The sequence below is a fragment of the Neoarius graeffei genome, chromosome 28 (genome assembly GCF_027579695.1).
Source record: "Neoarius graeffei isolate fNeoGra1 chromosome 28, fNeoGra1.pri, whole genome shotgun sequence".
In the NCBI taxonomy this organism is placed as follows: domain Eukaryota; kingdom Metazoa; phylum Chordata; class Actinopteri; order Siluriformes; family Ariidae; genus Neoarius; species Neoarius graeffei.
In genome coordinates this window covers 51,759,892-51,761,899 of record NC_083596.1, presented here as the reverse complement: position 1 = coordinate 51,761,899, position 2,008 = coordinate 51,759,892, and positions in this window count along the sequence as shown.

Here is a 2,008-nt window from a genome sequence, read left to right as displayed (position 1 = left end):
TGCTCGAGGGTTCATGGGAGTTTGCCCAACCATGTGCAAACATGTGCTTTGTGGATCTGGAGAAGGCATTCGACCGTGTCCCCCGTGGTATCCTGTGGGGGGGAGGGGGGGAGTATGGGGTTCGGGGCTCTTGGCTAAGGGCTGTCCGGTCCCTGTGCGAACGGAGCAGGAGTCTGGTTCGCATTGCCGGCAGTAAGTCAGACCTGTTCCCAGTGCATGTTGGACTCCGGCAGGGCTGCCCTTTGTCACCGGTTCTGTTCATAATCTTTATGGACAGAATTTCTAGGCGCAGCCAGGGGCCGGAGAGAATCCTGTTTGGGAACCACAGGATTTCATCTCTGCTTTTTGTGGATGATGTTGTCCTGTTGGCTTCTTCAAACCAGGACCTTCAGCATGCACTGGGGTGGTTTGCAGTCGAGTGTGAAGCAGCTGGGATGAGAATCAGCACCTCCAAGTCCGAGGCCATGGTTCTCGACCGGAAAAGGGTGGCTTGCCCTCTCCAGGTTGGTGGAGAAGTCCTGCCTCAAGTGGAGGAGTTTAAGTATCTCAGGATCTTGTTCACGAGTGAGGGAAGGATGGAACGTGAAGTCGACAGGCGGATCGGTGCAGCCTCCGCAGTGATGCGGTCGCTTTACCGGTCCGTCATGGTGAAGAAGGAGCTGAGCCAAAAGGCGAAGCTCTCGATTTACCGGTCGATCTACATTCCGACTCTCACCTATGGTCATGAGCTTTGGGTAATGACCAAAAGAAAAAGATCGCGGATACAAGCGGCCGAAATGAGTTTCCTTCGCAGGGTGGCTGGGCGCTCCCTTAGAGATAGGGTGAGAAGCACAGTTACTCGGGAGGAGCTCGGAGTAGAGCCGCTGCTCCTCCACATCGAGAGGAATCAGCTGAGGTGGCTCGGGCATCTCTTTCGGATGCCTCCTGGACGCCTCCCTGGGGAGGTGTTCCAGGCATGTCCCCCTGGGAGGAGGCCCCGGGGAACACCCAGGACACGCTGGAGGGACTATGTCTCTCGGCTGGCCTGGGAACGCCTCGGTGTTCTTCCCAAGGAGCTGGCCGAGGTGTCTGGGGAGAGGGAAGTTTGGGCTTCCATGCTCAGACTGCTGCCTCCACGACCCGGCCCCGGATAAGCGGAAGAAGAGGAGACGAGGAGAGATGAGATAAATAAATGTACTAAATAAATCACTTTCAGACGTGTTTATGCTTATTCCAGAGGTAAAGTGCGTTCCACTGAGCTCTAGCGCCGGGCCACTTCCAGGAAGTAAGAGTTTGGGTTGTGGTGACAGCGTGTGTGTGTCAGCCTCGGCTCGGAGGGTTCAGTTTGGAAAACTGTAAGAGGGAAGAGGAGAATAATATAAAGTATAGACGCTTGGAATATTTTACTGCTGTGATTTTTAAATTGTTCATTTTTGGATTCCGCTTCATTGTTGTGGCTCCTGCCTCAGAGAGTAAATATATATGCTGTATTTACTGTCTGGACACGGGATCAGAAAACTCTTTTATTTATAATCAGGAGCCGCACGGACCCAGAGGGGGCCCTTTTATTTTGTGATCATCTTCCTTCATATTCACCGTAAGTGCTACAGGGCGAGGTTTGTTTTGCCTGGAAACACTCGTTAATGATATTACAGCGAGGAGCTGAGCTCATGGGGAGTTTATTTATTTATTAAATATAGATAATTTCAGTTTTACGTTATTATTTCTCTGTGCTCCTTGATTGAGAAATTAATTCTGTACAGTTGTGTTTCTTTTGCCGTCTGCTTTAAACACTGTAGAGGAAATTAAACCAATAATTTATCATAAATAATCATTTATTCACAGACACCACTGCTGTCTGTTTGCTTACAGTACAATATTACTCCAGTTTCTTTTGGGATTACTTTACTGGAGATGTTTAGCGGCTATAATTTATCATTTGGATCATTATTTTAATAACCTGGTGGCTTTAGGGAAATATTTCTAATCTAATCTGTTTGATTAATAAATGATGACTGTATAAATGAGG